This window comes from Panthera tigris, chromosome B1 (genome assembly GCF_018350195.1).
Source record: "Panthera tigris isolate Pti1 chromosome B1, P.tigris_Pti1_mat1.1, whole genome shotgun sequence".
Lineage (NCBI taxonomy): Eukaryota > Metazoa > Chordata > Mammalia > Carnivora > Felidae > Panthera > Panthera tigris.
The window spans coordinates 30,526,428-30,545,849 of NC_056663.1; the positions used below are offsets into that span (position 1 = coordinate 30,526,428).

A 19,422-nucleotide genomic window follows, 5' to 3' on the forward strand; every position below is an offset into this window, starting at 1 on the left:
CTTAGACAGTCCAGTGAAAACACTATCAAGAAAAAAGATTGCAGGGACTTCTGAGATTTTGGAAATGCTTCTCACGGTGAAGCCAGCAAATTGAGTTCACGACGTGAGGCTTCCCCACAATAATTTCCCAGAATTCATGCTCAAGCCTGATCCCTCTTCAAGGGCATTCATTCAACATGCTCAGGGGATAATAGCTACCATCCATGGAACCCCGACTACGTAGCAGCTCTTACGTTTTCCTCAATTTTCATAACAACTCTACTGAAGACATGTGAGTCTTTCCGTTTCCAGATTTGGAACCGAGCATCAGAAATCTGAGTAGCCTATGCATGATGTTAAGTGAACAGCACTCAGATCCTTCTGGAAGCAAAGTCCCTGTTTGGATCCACTACTGCATGGTTTTGCCACAACCCACCAACTCTCTGGTGCCCTCAAAGATATTGAACAACTGTTCACATAGGATAGGAGACTTTATGTCAGAAACTGAGGTGTTTACCTGTCTGAATCCGGGGGACTATACACATGAGATATTGAGCCTTATAACTCAGTGTTTGGCTTCAGATACAGTAGGTTTGGATAAAGTGGCTTTTTCCTCTTGCTGCTGTATGTGAGCTTGACTCCATCATCCTTGCCTACGCTGTCAGAACTTTTGGAGACATTGCTGTATAAATGGGTTATTGAGAATCATAATCTTTTACCTGAATCCTCAAAAGAATATTTGGAGCTAGGATTTTGATCAAAAGAAATGACTTAAGAGGAGACTGATACCAACTCATAGAAGTGGAGACTTAAAATTAACTTTTTTGCCAACAGCAAAGAACATTTATTTAATCTTGCAGTAGGCCAGAAAACCTCAAGTTCATTCTCAGGGCAGCATTATTCTTCCTTTTTGCCCCTGCCTCCTTCATAAGCTATACTTATATCCTCAAAGGTCTAGGTGATATTTCAATCTTTCATCGATAACCAGCTAATTTATAGTTATTGAAAAAAGTTAACAGCCAGCATATCACATCAGATTTTATTCCCTCTAAATTGGCTCAGGGGAGATTTTGTGTGTTCCTGTCCCCTGCACCTGCCAGAGAATACTCACTGACCAGGAATACTTTGAGGTCCTGGCTGATTAATATTCTGGAAGAAAACTTGAGAAGGCTGCTGTTCCTGAAAATTTTTCATTAGCACATTCTTCTTAGAAGATAGCATTCTTCAGTCTGCAGTCTGATTCTTCTCCGGTCTCAGCAGTCTCCTGGCATGAGGCCACTGTAAACTGGAACGTCTTTTGTTTTCTCAGCCTCAGTTAAAGTTGACAGGTTTAATTGTTATTGCTTCACTAAGCGCACGACCATATTCATTGCCATTTGATGCAAGATGTGCATCTTGCCACTCAGGAAAATTCTTTTAATCTGGGCTAGATTGTTGGCTTAGTGATCTTCAGTCCTAAGGGATGACATCACAGCTCACCTTGGAAAGCAAGAATATCAAAGTTTGCAAAGGAGACACTAAGGAATCTTAGAAATCCCATGGAACAAACTAAACTGGACTCTCAAAGTGTGAGAACAGGTGGCATCAGTCTCTGGAACTATTTCAGTTACACGTATGTCCCAGAGTCCAGATATCATTTAAAAATATTATAAGAGAGGCACACCTGGGTGGCTCAGCCAGTTAAGTGACCGGCTCTTCAATTGGGCTCAGGCCATGATATCACAGTTCGTGCATTCAAACCCCGCATCGGGCTCTGAGCTGACAGCACAAAGACTGCTTAAGGTTCTCTCTCTCCCCTTCTCTCTCTGCCCCTCCCCCACTCACTCCCTGTCTCTCTCTCTCTCTCTCTCAGAATACATAAATAAACTTAATACACACACACACACACACACACACACACACACACATATATATAGTAAGAGAAAAAAAGGATATAGTCATTGAAGCCCCGAGACCAAATGATGCCTGCCTGATTTGTGACATCGACCCACTTGGGAATTCCTTACCTAGTCCCTAGGAAGATATAATCACTTCTCTCTGTGTGTGGGGGTTTGAGTAATTGGTTTTGTAAAGGCAATAACAGAGGAGGTCCCCTTGTGACCTCATATACCTCTATCTTCTGGAGAAAAGCCAACTGGAGGCAGTGCTAGCAATGCAAGTGATTACCAACACCTTTTCTGGATCAGTGTGCATGGTGTAGGTTTGGATCCTGCCCCTGTCATCATCACATTGCAAGGCAGAAGCTCAGCTATTGTCATTTTTGTGTCATGTCCTGGCAATTAGAGTCAGTGACGCGTTGTTCGAACTCAAAGAATTCAAACCCACTTCTAGAATCAGACAATTCCGATCTTGGTTTATTTGTCTTCTTTTATCTTTTGTGATTCATAGTAGTCCCCCTTTTAAACTTTGCTCCATTGTCCATAACTCTAGGAAGCAAATCTCCCCTCTTTGTTAAGGCCTCTTTCCAAACTATCTTCTGCTCATTGTTGCCCCAAATTACACTCTGTGATAACTAGCTATTGGGAAGAAATTTAGGATTTCTGCGGCCATTTGGAAAAGAACTGGGATTCTTGTCCTATGGTGAGGGGCATGGCCAGGGGCATGCGGGGCTTCTAAAGTGAGGGGCCCAGGGCAGGGGCTTCTTGTCCAGATCGTAGAAAGGAAGGTTGTATCTCATCCACAGCTTAGAGAAAACACTAGCCTGCTGCTGAATTCCTCATGAACTGTGATGTATTTAACCAAGATTTATATAAAACTATTCTGGTGTCTCTTCCACAATCACTGGATATGTTTGCATTCTGAATTGGGTAATTACTAGGAACATATATATCTCTGTCTGCTTTGGTGAGCTTACAAGTAGGAAGGAAGGTTTGAGTTCTGTTAATCTGTGGGTCTGGGCTCCTGCAGTTGCACTGGGTATGAAATCATATGTTTGGTAAGGGCCATGTGGAAGTCTGACCCCCAGTGGCTATTATCAACTGATGCATGTCTTCAGAAAGTGGATGTGGCAAGGGTACAAAGCAAACAATAGAATCGCATCTTGAAGTTGTGCAGCCATATATGTCATTGCTTGGTTTTCTGGAACACTTTTCATTAGGAAAAACAGACATTTCACAGATAGAAGAAGTGTCAATAAACACATTGAGTCAGTTTCCAGAAACACACAAATAGAGTGTTCATACAGAGAAATCCGTTTGGGAATAATTTCCAGTTTTATAGCTACAACATATCTACAAGTTGTCACTTTGGCTTTGTTATCTCCAAAAATACGGTCTCAAATTTTTCATATAATTTTTCAAATGGTAGCCTCATTTTGACGTTATTCTCCATTTTTTTTAAGTTTTTATTGTGAATGGACTATAGATTCACAGAAAGTTGCCAAAATATCAGAGGCACCATGTACTTTTCATCCAATTTCTCCCAATGGTGATGTCTTACATTAACTATAGTACAATATCAAAGCTAGGAAAATAACATTGTTGTAATTCACATACCTTATTCAGATCTCACCAGGTTTACCTGTACGTGTGTGTGTGTGTGTGTGTGTGTGTAGTTCTATGCATTTCAATCACATGTGTGCATTCATGTAGCCACCACCACAATCATGATAGAGAACTGTTCCATCATTAAAAAAGATCTCCCTTGCACTACTCTTTTATAATCATATCCACCCTCCCCCACTCCGCTCCTGTCTAATGCCTGGCAATCACTGATCTATTCTCGATCTCTGTAATTTTATCATTTTGAGAATATTATATAAATGGAATCACACAGTAAGTGACCTTTTGAGATTGGCTTTTTTCCCTCAGCACAATTCCCTTGAGATCTACACATGCTGTAGTGTGTGTTAACAGTTCATTCCCTTTTATTGCTGAGTAGTATTCCATGCTATGAATATGCCACAGTTTGTTTACCTGTTGTTACATGGAGAGACATCTGGGTTGTTTGCAGTTTTTCACTGTTACCGATAAAGCTGCTATGAACATTCATGAATAAGCCGTTGTGTGGATATCGTTTTCATTTCTCTGAGACAAATACCCAGGAGTGTGATTGCTGAATCATGTTGTTCATGTCTGTTTCATTTTCGAGAAACTCAAACTACTTTCCAGAGTGGCTGTACAATTTCACATTCCCACCAGGAATGTAAGAGAGACCCACTTTCTCTGCACCCTTGCCAGCATTGGGTATTGTCACTATTTTCCATTTTAGCTACTCCAATAGGGGTATAGTCGTCCCTACTTTTCAATGACATGAAGTATCATTTGGTTCTTGCCGTTAAAACAGCTGCACCAAAAGAAAAACATGGTTAACTCTATGAATAATCACACGGTTTTGTGGTTTATGTCCTTATTTCCATGTGATTCAACAACTTCGCTAAAACCTATGAAGATAAAAGTCCAAGGATGATGTGAACGCTCAAAATACAGCAAATTTTGACTGGGCTGGTTGGGTTCCTTATTAAAATCATTTTTCTCTGACAAAGTAAGAAAATTTCCCAATTACTAGATTAATTGTGTCGAGTCATAGAGTGATTATACTGAACAATGTTTCTGGCAGCTACCTAGAAATTAAACATACCACACCCTTACTTTTGTGTTTGCTTCTTGGGTACATTAACATTCAAATAATCCAATACACCTTTTCTTAGTATGTTTGGCAAAAGAAGGGAGAGTTCTGTCCACCTCTCCCTGGGGACCTAGTCATGCAGCTTATACTCCCTGCCCTCCTATTATTACGTATCACCTCATCATTACTTCACTTCCTGGGTCAGAGGTGCTTGAGGTGCCTTAGTCCGGATCCCAACCTCTGTCTTCCTCCCAAATGGAGCTCAATGGATCAGCTCCCTGCGTTGTTTCAGATTACAGGTGAAGAGCATTATTCTTCTTGAATCTGTTTTGCTGTCACATCAGACCCCTGAGAACAGGATAGGCTTTACATTCTGTGCTTAATAATTCCCTTCAAGTATAGGGGGTTCAACTGAAACCCCTTGAGCCCTATTTTCATTTTTATGTATTTCAGTTATGAAAGAAGAGTGATCTGGGTAACATGAATGCCACACAAGCCAGGTAATTGTAATAGAGAGGCGCCATAAATTTACTCAGACTCGGAGAGTAAATTGGGAAGAAAAAAGGAACACAGACCTCAACCATTTGAAACTATCCCCTTTATAAAAGTGTTCAAATCAAAGAGAACTCTGAATCATAAAGGCCTAGATTTATAGTCCATAATTTGCAAGAAGGAAGAAAAAAGTCATAAAGGGAAATCTAGAGTGAAGAAAACAAAACCCCATCATCTTATCCCTAATTTGGCATATGTTCACTTTTAGCCTACCCCAAAGCCCTATTGTTTGAGGACAAACCTGCAGAAAAACTGCTTTTTTTCCAGAAACCATATAGGTGAAATGTCCTGATGGAGACCAAGCCCGGGTGGCTGTGTCCTTCTGCCCTGCCAGCCTAATGGAGATGGGAAAAGGGAACTTTCTAAATATTCCTTGAATCTAGGAAGCTTGCAGTTCATTGATGCCTCTTAGTAACTATTAATGACTAACCATGGAAATATTTTGCCTCCTAGTCAGTTTGAACATTTGTCTTCCTTTTTCGGCATAGGGCAGGAAGCCGTCTCCAGAACTGTCACGAGTCTCACATCTCAGGTCCACAGTTGTGTGTGGCCTGTGTTTTTTGCCCAACTTTTATCAAAGAACAAAGTTCAAAGGACATCAGAATCTACATTTCAAACAGTCTCAGAGGGAGACAAAACAGATCCAGTTTTAATGAGAGAGAACAATGGGGAAAAATTCCAATGAATAACGTTCAGTCTTTTCTCTAGGACTCCTTGTGAATTAACAGGAGCATCCTTAGAACTCATTTTTCTTTCTCTTCTCTCAGCCATCATGAAGCCCTCATTTGTATTGCTGCAGGATCTAAAGGCCTCTGGTTCCTTTCCCCATCTTACTGTCACTTCGTCGGTTAAGAATAATTCATATTTTGGGGGTACCTGGGTGGCTCAGTTGGTTAAGCCTCTGACTCTTGATCTTGGCTCAGGTCTTGATCTCACAGTTCATGAGTTCGAGTCCCATGTTGGGCTCTGTACTGACAGAGCTGGAGCCTGCTTGGGATTCTCTCTCTTCCCCCCCACCCCCATCCCTTCCCCATTCACTCTCCCTCAAAATAAATAAATAAATTTAAAAAAGAGAGAATAGTTTACATTTTTGTCCAAGATTCTCACAGAAATATACAGTAAATGGGTTTTGCTTCGAGGTCTGTTTATGCCTTGTTTATCATTCATCCCATTCGGGGGCCTCTATTGTTTAAAACCTTACACTATATGCAGATGACTTAAGATCATTCTAATAACTTAATAATAATACAGCAGGGTCACTAAATTATACTAATCACATCCTTTGTTTAGAGAAAAGCATTATTCATGTCTCTACTTCCAGAAGAGGGATCATCTCAAAATCATACTACTCCCTAATACCCACTAAATTGAAGATTCTAATCACTTCCTTAGTTGCTAAATATTCTTAGTTACTAATAAACTTAGATTGATACATGAGGAATAAGAAACTATATATAAATATATAGAGATATATTTTAATGGAGAATTCTTCTCCACTATCTATGCTTCCTGCTCCTCCATGCTATAAGCATTGACCTCATTTCTACTTCTCAATAAACTCTATTTTCTGTTTGTTGTAGTCTTGCACTGAAATGTAGTAAAAAGAAGTACTTTCTTTCTTTCTTTCTTTTTTTTCTCTTAATGTTTGTGTTTGAGAAAGAGAGAGAGCGCAAGCCAGGGAGGTGCAGAGAGAGGGAGACACAGAATCAGAAGCGGGCTCCAGGCTCTGAGCTGTCAGCACAGAGCCCGACGCGGGGCTCGAACTCACAAACTGCGAGATCATGACCTGAGCTGAAGTCAGATGGTTAACTGACTGAACTATGCAGGTGCCCCTTAAAAAGTACTTTTAAGGGCATGTTACCCAAGGAGTGGCTTCAGATCATCAGAAAGTTGAAAGGGGATGCTCCTTTCTTCATTGAGTCCAGATCAATCCCCGTCTTACTTTTTCCACATGTTCACCATTTCTTGGCTACTCTATTTTCTTGTAGTCTTTGTATTACCTCATGTCTCCATTTTCTTCTCTCAGCCTAGATTCTACAGACCACCTCTCCAGTGCCTTTCCTTTGTCCTTCCTCTGAACCTACCCAGCAGATCTGCAACTCTGAACAGTCTGGCCACCTGCCTTCTCTGCCTTATACCCAGACTGTTGATCCCTGCTATGGCAAGCTCACAAAACCAAAGGGATCAGAGCAGTACTCTCTCAACTGTGGCTGTACATTCGAAGCACCTAGGGAGCTTTCAAAAATGCTTCTGCCCAGAACAATCAGTATCTCTTGGGTGAAACACTGGGAATAAGCATTTTTAAAAGTTCTCCAGGTGATTCTATTATGAAGGCAAGATTGACAATCTGAAATAACACATCTACAGTCACCAATCTTAGTTGGGTCCTCATCTTCATTTTCCTTCTCCTCTGCCCTAGTCTCTTTTTGGCTCTTGACATAGACTTTCTCCCTTTACTTCCTTAAAAAAATTGATATCAGAAATAAGTGCCCCTGGAAAGAAATTCCAGCTACTTCCTGCTCCCAATCCAGACCCTGCTTTCACCCTTAATTCTGACCTTTTAAATTAAAACAACAGGGAAATCTTGTTCAGTCTTAAATTAACCTTCCTGCCCATACTCTGGCTCCCATTCCCCACTCACCGCTCACAGTTCTCACTCCATCTGTTTCCCCAACTTCTCCTAAATATTCCATCTCTCCTTATCTTCCAGTTCTTTCCCATCAACATCCAAGCATGCTCAGATTGTTGCCACCTTTAGAATACTGCTTCATCCATGCATTGTCCTCCTCTTGTCCTCTTTCCGTTTATAGCCAGAGTTACTGAATAGCAATCTAAGAGTTCTCTATTTTATCACATTATATGTGCTTCTCAAACTATTCCAAGCATGGTTTCCACCCTCAAATATGATTACATATTTTGGCTGAGTCAATAATGAACTCTTCTTTGTTAAATCCAAAAGACATTTTCTATTCTTATCTTTCTTGAGCTCTCTGTAGCATTTGTTTCTTCTCATTACTCAGTTTTGCGATTCCCTCTTTCCCCTTAGCTTCTTGACACATTTCCTTAATGGACTCTTCTGTTCTGATCCTTGGGTACCTCCTTTTCGTTCTCGACACATTTTCCTTTTATAGGTTAATTAAACCCCATGGCTCCAATTGCTGCTTACATGCTGATGACTCCCATAGGTCACCTATGCATCCCAAAGCATCTCTCCTGAACTCCTCAAAAGCGCTATTTGGAGGCCTCACAAGGATTTCAAATTCTTAGCTACAGTGCAGTCTATCCTCTTTACCAAAGTCTACTCTTTCTCTATTACTATTCTTAGTGAACACAGCTGGCCACTATGCAGCTGAAAAAGTAAGAAAAAGAGTCTTCTAATTCCACCTTGTTAATGTCCCTAGAATGTGATCCTGGTGCTTAATGTTCCACTGCCATGGTTCAGACTCTTCTCATTTCTTGCCTAGATTACAAGTAGATCATTATGGTAGGCTTCCAACTTCTAGTCTGGTCCCTATCTAATTGTTTTTCCATATTCCTTTCTCTCTCCTCCTGGATCTGAAGATGCTCATTTGGGTTTTACTGGGCAGAAACACAAAAGGGGCAAAAAACTAAAGGATACACAGAAGAGTTTGAAGTGATGATCCATAGGTCTTATCTAGATTGCAAAAGAAATGGAAACAAAAGGTCATACACAGATTGCAAGAACAGAGAATGGTCCATGTAATAGAGATCTTGAAGGCGAAGAATCAGTAAAGGAGTGAATGACACAGTTAGAAAGGGAATTAAATGAAACGCTTTCCTTTCACTTTTTAGAAAGATTTAATTCCTCCTTTCATTAAAGCATCCCTGGATAGAGTTTTTAAAACTTTCCAACACAAACCTGCAAAGGAAGTAGATAATGAAGTCTGTAGAGAATGGTCTTGGTAGTAATTGGATCAGTTCTTATGGTATGAGAACGAGGACCAATGAGAGGAAACTGGATCCTTTCTTATGACTCTGTGTCAAGCACAGATTAAGCAGAAGAAATCCCACAATTGTTTTCCAAAATATAGTTTTATATTCCTCGTGTGAATATATTCATGGAGAGACAATCCTGAACTTCTGGCAAGTATTTGCCTTTCAAAACATCTTCGCTTTAAAAAAAGTGATTGGAGTCTCCAATCTTTACAAGTATACATGAAGTGGTAAAAACCCATGGCAACTTCTTTAGTAAAAGTTGAAAATCCAAGCCTATGTGCAAAATCCCTCACAATCTGGGGTTGGCCTACCTTTCTAGTTTCATCCTCACCCAGCTCCTTTACTGCCTAACGTCCAGTGAGACTGGATTGTATTTAATTCCCCCAGACAATACATTGTTTTCTCACCCATCTCAGTGTCTTTGCCTGTGCTGCCATCTTAACTTTGTGCTCAGCTGTTGTGCCAGGTAAGTGTTAGGAACATAGTAGATGTTGATTAAATGCTAGAAATAAAAGACAACAATTTGGGTAAAAACATTGCATGTAGAAGGATGCCATCGGTAATCAGTGTGGTGGGTTTTTGGCTTATCAGTGAACAAACTTAGATTTATTAAAATGAAGTAGTGAGCCAGCCAAGAGGCATTTCCATAGCCTTGGATTGGCTGGTGTTATTAAGTTACTAGACAAGTCTGAAGCAGTGACTATATGGATGCTAATGGAGCCACAGCGGTAGCTAGCACAAGCCTGCAAGGTCACAGAGTGCTAGTGGGGCCTGAAGTTCTCCCTTTACACCACCCTCTGTTCACCAACCCCCCCTGATTCTCAGCTGGGTTCAGAGGCCCAGGTTCCATCACAGGGCAGCGTCTATCAGTGTCACCATCTAAATAGAGATTTTACTTCTTCTTATATTCTGACCTTGGTATTAAATCTCCCATATTCTCTGGGAACTGCAAATGCCAATGAAATATCCTCTGTTGCAAAATCCGTTACAAATGTATGGTCCTAGGTGAAGAGAGATATGGAATTGCTGGGTCATTGGTTTTATAGATAAGACCTAACAGTTTTGAAAAATTATATGAATGTACATTGCAGCTGCACTTATGAGCTTACATCCTCATCAACACCTGTTAATTCTACCTGAAAAATGGCCTTGGGTACTTCCATTAGTGTTCATCTAGTAATGAATTATTTCATTTTTGTTTGACTAAAAACATTTTTATTTCATCTTTCTTTTAAAAAAATTTTTATCAAGGTAAACTTATATATAGGTTGTAAATTGCACAGGCCTTTAATGATTCATGATCATCACTATAGCTCTCCATATACTTAAGACATTAATTTTTCTCATCATGGTTTATAATTTTCAGCAAACAAAGCTTGCAAGATTTTGTTAGACTTATACCTAGGTAGTCCTTGTTTTAATGTTACTCAAATTTCAATTTTTGATTTTGTATGTGTTCATTGTATCTTTTAAATTACTAAACTCGTTTATTACTTTTCACATCTTTTATGTGGATTCCTTGGTTTTTCCACATAGAAGGTCATACTGTCTGTGATTCAAGACAGTTTTACTTTATCTTTTCCAATCAGGATGTCTCTTTTTTTTTTCTTGCCTAATTGCACTGGTTAAGACTTGCAATATAGTGGTTGAGCAAAGAGTAAGAATGAACATCCATGCCTTGTACCCTACCCTCCAGATAAAGCATTTGGCTTTTCATCATCACATATGATGTTACCTATAGCATTTTTTATATGTGTTTATCTGCTTGAGGATGTTCTATTCCTAGCTGGCTGAGAATTTTTATCAGCATGCTACACGACAATAGATAAGTGAAGTTCTTCAGGCTTATGAAAAATCGTATGAGTTAAAAATTTGGACCCATAAAAAGAAAAGCTTCAGGAATTCAGTAAAAATTTAGATAATTATATAAGACATTTTCTTTTTTACTCTTTCTGAATTATTGGAAGCACAATTGATTTTTAAAGAAAAAATATTATTATGGTGTGTATCAATATGCAGTAGGAAAGTATATGATAACAATAGTACAAAGGTTTGGAGGGATAGAATAGGAAGAATACTATTATAAATTCCCTGCCCCATAATGAGCTGATATAAGATTAATTTATACAACATCAATTTATGGCAGACTCCAATAAATTAATACACAATCCCCTCTGCTTAATTAATATTAACTAATACACAGTCTTAACTAATAAATAATTTTTCTTTATTTCTGTACACCTTGGACATACTTCTTTCTTTGTCTTTCCAACACACAAAGCTGGTTGCTGCCCAAGGCCTTAGAACTCTCTGCCATGAACATCATTCCTTCCAATTTTAGAGTGTCTAGCTTCTTCCTGTCATTCAGATATCAGTTATATGTCACTCCTCAGGGATGACTTTTTTCCATACTCGGTCTACACAGCTCTGTTTATGTTTATTTTACATCTAAGATTTTTTTAAACTTTATTTTGCTTATTGTCTCCCTAGCACCATATTTGTTTGTTCCTTCCCCACCACTATTCACTTCCCTTTGCACCCCTAACCCTACTTAGCACAATGCTTATACTTTATAATCCCTGAAAGTCTTCATTTCATGAAATCAGGTGTATGCATTGGGGCAGAACTAACTTGCAGGCATAGTGTCTAAAGACATCACTGGAATCTAAAATCAAACTTTTCTGCTGTCAGAGTATATTTTCGGCTGGAGAAGTTGCTGTGATTCTTTATTCTCTCCCCTGGTTACCAGTATGCTCGCTTATCAAGTCAAGATTTGTTGGTTTTTAATCTCTTTTCCATTTCATTACTTTTGATGGAATGTTAACAGTTACTCAAATGATCAAAACCTGTGCATCAAGAAATGCAAAGAGAAGGAAAAGAGCCAAATAAATTTTTGAAGCTTTAAGTAACTTAGAATTGATAGTAACCCAAAAATAGAATCTGAGAAAAGATGTTAATTTCTCCTGGATTTCAGCGAAAGAACGTTCTCCTTTGTAAATATAATTTGTACTTTCACACAGTGCTGATCTTTCCTGAATTTCCTATGATGACCCCAATAGCGATAATCTCTCCTATTCTCAAGTCATGTGTACTAATTTGTTTTTTTTTTTTTTTCAGGCAATGTGGCCATCATACCTTTCAGCATTTTCCCATACTATGTCTTATATCTAAATTACTTCCTGCTACTATCCACCAAATAAATTGCCCCTTCTTTTCACTTTCCTTCAGATCCTGACTACTTTATTTCCAGATAACTTTCACCAATATTTATAGAGCACTTAATCTGCGCCAGGCTTCATACCTAGTTATGTACATACATTAGTTCATTAAAAAGCTTTATGAACATCTGTGTGATTGGTTTCTTAGTCTCTTTAATAAATAAAAAAAACTTGAAGGAATTTTATGTTCCAAAGGCTACACATCTGATGAATGACGGAACTGGGATTCAGAGTCAGATCTGTCTGACTTCAGAATCTGAAGTTGTAACCACTAAGTGGTGCTGTCTCATTTGTATGTATGTATGTATGTATGTATGTATGTATTCCCTACTCCAGGACCCATTTGAACTGCATTCTATGTGTCTTTATTCTAAATACTTCCATTGTGTTGAGATTTAAGTGTTTCATTTTCAAAATTTATTGTGGCTTCTCCTCCTTCACTTTATTTTTAGGTTGCTTAGCCATATACATATACACATGTATATATATATGTGATTGTATCTTTGCATCTACACTTTTCTCTTTGCCTTGCTCTACTTGAAAATAAGTCTCAGAACTCCAAGAGTTTCAGTTGGAAAGCAGAGTTTCTACACCACTGTGGATATTCTTTGCAAGACCCAGAGTTCTCCAGAATGTTGGATTTTCTTAGGTATTGTTCCAGATAAGACTTCCAGGCTAATCAGTAAGAAACAGAGGCCTCAGATAAGGCTATTTGGAATGTGGTAGAAAGCCTGGGTATATCCATAGATTTCTCCAGAATCTCGAGGAACTTAATTCCTCTCCTATTCATCTCTTATTTTTTAGCAAAAGATATCCAGTTGATTCTTTCTTGAGAGTATACATGGCCTGGGGACAATCCGTTCAAAACTTTCTGGACTACATGCCAACTTGTGTGTAATCCAGCTCAAGCATGGTATCTACCAAAGGTGAATCATTAAGCCTGGAATAACCAGCAGAAGAACTGAATTCTTTTCTTGGCTACTCTTAAAAATAACTCACTGTATCACAGGCAATTCCCATCAGGACCCTTGATTCAGAACCCTATTTTGAAAAAGTAGATAAATTTTGGCAATTAAATGATTTTACATTATAATGTAATCCAAAATCTAGTAGAGATATGCATTCTGATGTGTCAGTAATGGTGACTCTAACCTATGTTCTCTTTTTTGTTTGTTTGTTTTGTTTTTTGTTTGTTTTTAATATGAAATTTATTGTCAAATTGGTTTCCATAAAACACCCGGTGCTCATTCCAACAGGTGCCCTCCTCAATGCCCATCACCCACTTTCCCCTCCCTCCCACCCCTCCATCAACCCTCAGTTTATTCTCAGTTTTTAGGAGTCTCTTATGGTTTCTTTAAAGGATACTTTCAAATAATTGCCCCAGTCATCCACTAATTGTGACATTTGTCAGTCATGGAAAAGCTGCTGTGTATGTGGACTTAGACCACCCACTGTCTGAGTCACAAGGCTGCTTGTATTTGTTTTGTTGCAAACAAATTTCTGTAGCCATCCTGGACGTTGGCCAAGGAGGCACCGTCTGGTGACTGCTGTATATAAAATTCTTGTCTTCTTGATGAGAAGGGGAGTTTTCTTTATCTTGTTCTTCCCATTGTAGTACTGACAGGGGTCAGAGGGGATGGACAGTTTGTGGGCTGAAAACTACAAAAGGCTGTCCTCCAACACAAGCGTCTTCCCTCTGCCAAGCAGACCTCCATGGGGATGTTGCTAGGCCATCCAAGGTTCAACTCTACTGACATGGGACTGGAAACTGGACAAGAAATGGAAATGCACTGTGACTTCCTCTGTCCTCTCCTGCTCCTTGTGCCAAATAGCAAATCAAGCTTTGGTTTCAGGGAAGAAAATGAGACTGAAGCAAATAGGAGGCATTAGTGTTTCTTCGTTCCCATCCCCCACCCCTGCTCACTTTCACACTCACTGTCTTAGCTACATGGAACATCTGTGTCCAGGTTACCCAACAGATCTTGGGAATAGCACCTTTGGATCCACCTTCTGGGGGCCCTTCTGAAATGTTCTCACAGAGTCATGTCATTTGTTTTCAACAAAATGTTTTTCCTTCCTAATTCAATTCTCCCTTCTGTTTGCTATTGGACCCAGGGACAGTGATAATTTTGTTGGAAACTGAATCAATTGCAAAGCACTGGGAATGAGTATGGTTTAAAACTTCAGGTTTGGTTTCTTGGAATTCTAGACCAAGTCTCTTTCCCAGTTGCTCACAGGAAATTTTGACTGATGTCATTGGAAATTGTATGTGTGTGTGTACATGTGTGTGTAATTTAGGTCACAGTGAGGCCTTAAGAATCCAGTATAAAACTCTTGTTTTAGATTATATCTAGTGACTACATCATTCTTCATGCCCAGCTAATATTTGTAGCTATGTGATGCTGATGAGACAGGCAACCATTCCTAGCTTTCTCAGTTTGAGATCACCATTGAAAAACTGCCTCCTGAGGTGCCTGGGTGGTTCAGTCAAGTGTCTGACTTCAGCTCAGGTTATGATTTCACAGTTCATGAGTTCAAGCTCCACATCAGGCTCCATGATGATAGTGCAGAGCCTGCTAGGGATTCTCTCTCTGCCCCTCACCTACTCACGCTTGCTCTCTCTCAAAATAAACAAACTTTTAAAAAATCAAAAGAAAAGCTGTCTCTTTACGAAGGAAATCATCTTCAGCTCAACGTTTTACAGCCGTAGACTTTTCCAAAATACTCCTTCACACGATGAAGGATGAATATTTAGATCATCACAACTGACAATTGATATAACTCAGAGAAATTATTTATCCATAACTTACAGTTTTTCACTTTAAATTTTCAGGGAAATTGATTGGCATTGCCTTCATCTAAAAAGGCAAAAAACCTTTAGCATATTAAAAAAACAAACAAAAACAGCTCTTGAGGTGTTAAAATAGAAAGGATAGAGGGAGAAAGCCAAACCATGTGAAGAGCACAATTCTACACAGATGCTTTGAGTATTCCAGTAGAAGGGCATCTTTTTGGTACTGCATGTATGGAAGTTGTCTACAGGCAACCTTGCAAACAAAGAGCGAGGCATTCTTTACTTCATTTCCTTTCATTTAACCAGACTTACAATTGATTTTTCTTTATTTCAACCAAACTCTAGTATTTAATGACATGAGTGTATATGAAGCTCCATGTTTTCTCAACTCTTCCCAAATCTCTTTTTACAACCTGTCATTTTCCTTGTCTTCTTTCAATACAACCGTGGTAAATTGTCCAAGGACTATCATCAAGGATGTGATGAGAGATTCGTTTTCAAAGAGTGAAAATTAATATGTTCTATCTCTGTCCTATGCTCTAGTTCTTTTTCTTTTTTTCCCTTCTCTTATTTGTCTGTCTTCCTTGGACAAAATCAACCTATTTTCTTTTCTTTGAGGTCTTTACTGAACTCCTATACGGTATTTGGCCAGCTCCCTATGACTTTCCTATTCCCATCCAGACAAGATACAGAATATTTCCAAAGCTGTGGCTCTAGTCTTTTTCTAATCCTTGAAGCACAATAGGAAGCATAGGACTGACCCTCTAAGTAAACAACTGCTCTCATTGGATTAAGAGATCTAATTGGACGGTGTTGGATCCTTAGCTTTCCATAAACCTTCCTCAATCCCAGTGGCTCTTTTTGTAGTTTCTGAAATGTTGGTTACTAGAGCCACCCCCCTGCCCAAGAGAAATAAAAATAAAAACAAAATTCAAGAAGCCTGAACAACCTTACAGTTTTCAACCAGCCATAAACCCCAGGGTCTTGATTTCTGCTTTTATTCTGGCATTACTTGGCTCTTGTTCTAAAATAAAATTCTAGTAGTGTAACTAACTCAGTCTTAACTCTTTTGTTTAAAAAATAATAATAATTTCCTTTCCCTCTGTGGCCCATAACCTCCCCAGCTCCCGACATAAACAAAATTTGGAACTTTCTCACTGGTCCCTGCCTCAGTGGACTCTGTCCCATATGTTCCCTCTCTCATTTTAGAAGATATTGATACCCCCCTGTGGTATCTCAGTGTCTGCTCACTGTAGGTAAGGAGAGATGAACCCAGAGGGAAAATGTAAGGAGTTTCCAGTGTCAAGTTACTTCTCTGATAGTTTTCTTCCTAACACTACCAACTTTATCTCAGAAGGTAGTAGTTCATCAATTCTGGGCTTTGAAAAAGGGACCCTTCATGACTGAAGTGATTTTTCTCTGCCTTGCTTATAGCACTTAGAATAGCACCTGGCACTTAGTATGTTCTCAATAAATACCCTGTGAATGAATAAATATAATCCTTAGGTATCCATTTATGAACTGCAGAATTGTTTTTAGTTAAAAACAAAGTTCAGGGGTGCCTGGGTGGCTCAGTCGGTTGAGTGTCCGACTTCGGCTCAGGTCATGATCTCACAGCTCATGAGTTCGAGCCCCGCGTCGGGCTCTGTGCTGACAGCTCGGAGCCTGGAGCCTGTTTTGGATTCTGTGTCTCCCTCTCTCTCTGCCCCTAACCTACTCGCATTCTGTCTCTGTCTTTCTCAAAAATAAATAGACATTAAAAAAAAATTAAAAACAAAGTTCAGAATTGTTAAGTCAAAAGGCATTACAATTATACAGTAGCAAACACACTGCATCCTGGTATCTAAGACCATTGCTTATAAAACTAGGCTTCTAACTTCAGTATCATTCTCTCACAGGTTATCATTCTCACTGGAGGGCAGTTGTCTGAAAAACCTCTAGGCCATGCTCATATTGAACTTCTGAAACTGAGTCCACGACGCTGTCTGGTAGGGCAAGAGCAGGCATGGTAACAAATCCCAAGTCAAGATAGCCAGCTGGTTTCCCAGTAAACCAATGGACGGTCTTTCCAAAGTTGTAGTAACTTCTGGCAGAAATCTCATATTACTAAATATTCTTGTTTCATTGGAAGATAATAGATTTTTCCCTAATTAATTATAGGCAATGGTCTTCGATACCAGGATGCAGTGTGTCTGCTACTTTGTTATACAATGAACCAGACATGTGCTTCATCTTAAAAGAGATGGACGAGATTCAGAATGAGTGTGGCAGTTAAAAAAGTACCTTTACAGAATCAAGACCTATAAATATAGAGAGCAAATTGGTGGTTCTGGCGGGGAGGGAATGCGAAGATGAGCAAAATGGGTGAAGGGGAGAGGTAGATACAGGCTTCCACTCATGGAATGAATAAATCACAGGAACAAAAGGCACAGTATAGAGAATATAGTCAATGACATCATAAAGTGTGGTATGGTGACAGATGGTAGCTAATGGGGAGCACAGCATAATTGTAGAGAAGTTGAATCACTATGTTGTACACCTGAAACTAACGTAACATTGTGTGTCAACTATACTCAAATACAAAAAATATTTTAAGGTACCTTTATGTCTTAGACCTGTATATTTGACTGTTTGAACTTTTTCTTTCCTGGGTTTCAAATATAAGAATGCTACAGTCATATCGCTTAAAGAGACACAAAGTATCAGTGAGTTAGGACTGTTCTTCCAGAATTGGCACAAATCTGGGCAAATAAAATATCACTGGAGAAACCCTAAATATCCAATAGGTTAATAAATTAGTAAATCGTAATATAACAACTTATTTAATAATTCACATTACTTAAAATAGTGATTAAAATTTTAAATAGCATAAGAAAGGGTTTACGGTAAACGGTCAAGTAGAACCCAAATTAAATATACATATAGTCACAATTATAGTTCAAAAATAAAAAATAGGAGTTCCTGGGTGGCTCAGTGGGTTAAGCTCAGGTTAAGTTGATTTTGGCTTAGGTCATGATCTCATGGTTCCTGAGTTCAAGCCCTGCATCATGGAACTCTGCATTGACAGTTCCTTGGGATTCTCTCCCTCTCCCTCTCTCTCTGCCCTTCCCCAACTTGCACGCCTGCATGTGTTCTCTCTCTCACTCTCTCTCGCTTTCTGTCTCTCAAAATAAATAATTAAAAAAAATTTGAAGTAAGTAAGATTAACAGGAAATACATTAAAAAAGTTAACATAATAAGATTATGGGTAGCTATTTTCTTTTTCTTTGTTTTGTAATTTTGGTAACAGATACATGTAATTATAAGGGAGGAAAAATAAGCTTTTATTTCAGTTGTCAAAAATAAATGAGTAAACATGTAAAAATCCCTTAAAAAATGCAAAATAGCACATCATCATCAGATTACTGGGAAATATTTACAAATGTAAAAAGTTGATTATCACTTAACTGCATTATGAAAAGCAATTAACGATTCAATAACAAATGGGTTGTTTTATGATGATTCTATAGCAAAATGAATTTGAAATACACCTTCCAGTAATCAAATGAATACAACTGCAAAAAAATTGCTCATATTCTCTTTGTTTGTTTCTCTCATATGAGCCAGTTATTTATGTGCTTTTTTTTTTTTTTTTGGCCATAACTGTATAAACCAATTAATAATTTCAGTGCATCTATTTACTATGCTAACCACACACCTCCCCTACAAATACTTCCCTGGTCTGAATTAAGACAATTTCTATTAGAAAAATAGTTCCAATAACTTGGCTCACTGGCCCTGGACTAATTATTGTGATTATAAGCTATTAAGTGAAATCAATGCTATTGGCCACATGCTAGCTAAGTTACAGAGTGTCTAGATTTTTTGCTTTCTTTTTGCATCTATTTTTTCAATGGAAAAGAATATATTATTATAGTTTATGTTTTCAGACTAACTAAATATATTCTTTTCCACAAAGTTCCTTTTGTTAAACAATTTTTTTTAAACCTCTATCCTTGTTTCCTATTCTGTGTCATTCCTTCCATTCACTCATTTCCCACAGGCATTTTTTAAAGTAAACTTATTGTTTTGGAACAATTTTAGGTTACAGAAAAAATGCAAAGGTAATACAGAGAGTTTCCATATATGACACAGCCAGTTTTCTCTATTATTGACATTTTACTTCAGTATGTTATATTAGTTACAGGTAATGAACTCATACTGATACATTATTATTATTAACTAAAGTCCATAATTACATTTTCTTAGTTCTTTCTTTAAGGAAAGGAGACAGTAATAATGTAAATGACTAACATTTACATGGCTTTTATGAGCAGACACTGCTACAAATGCGACATGCATATTAATGCACTTTAT

The 19,422-nt window shown here is 38.5% G+C and overlaps 1 long non-coding RNA gene across 6 annotated transcripts in view; it reads right to left on the reverse strand.

Annotated features, from left to right (window-relative positions):
* Nucleotides 1–1,004: 1,004 nt before the first annotated feature.
* The window catches only part of LOC122237872, a 179,892-nt gene continuing 161,474 nt past the window's right edge, over nt 1,005–19,422 (reverse strand). For 4 of the 6 annotated variants that reach the window (XR_006216577.1, XR_006216583.1, XR_006216578.1 and 1 more), the window contains one exon: nt 1,005–1,458. This is a non-coding gene — a long non-coding RNA (uncharacterized LOC122237872). Of the gene's footprint in view, nt 1,459–9,461; nt 9,557–9,968; nt 10,056–19,422 lie in introns of all 6 variants that reach the window. The other 2 variants (XR_006216579.1, XR_006216582.1) reach the window with 2 other exon arrangements.